The sequence below is a fragment of the Penaeus monodon genome, chromosome 28 (genome assembly GCF_015228065.2).
Source record: "Penaeus monodon isolate SGIC_2016 chromosome 28, NSTDA_Pmon_1, whole genome shotgun sequence".
NCBI lineage: Eukaryota > Metazoa > Arthropoda > Malacostraca > Decapoda > Penaeidae > Penaeus > Penaeus monodon.
In genome coordinates, this window is record NC_051413.1 from 40126202 (window position 1) to 40126602 (window position 401).

A 401-nucleotide genomic window follows, 5' to 3' on the forward strand; every position below is an offset into this window, starting at 1 on the left:
CTGATAGCCAAAATTCGATACCAAATGGCCAAAGATTCTCAGTGTCCTCTGCTTCGACGTTCCCTTCAGATGCGGTCTTTGCTTTCGGCCTTTCTCCGGCCCTCGCCGTCGCCATTCGTCAGCGCTTAATCCTTGGCCTGCTGTGCATCGGAAAATCACCAATGGGGTCAAGGAGGAGGTACCAGGAAGTCGATCGGTGGCGGAGGCTTCGGCGGAGGCTTCGGAGGCGTGGAGGATGGGAGGTGAGTGTCCCGAAGGGACGTGGGCAAGAACCTCATTGACGCCTGTCCAAGCGACGAAAACTCCCTTCCTGATTTCTATCCTCAAAACGGCGCCTCTGGTGCTTGCCCCCGCCATTTAGCTCTGTTTTGTGTATGGAATAATTTGTTAATGGTGGACAT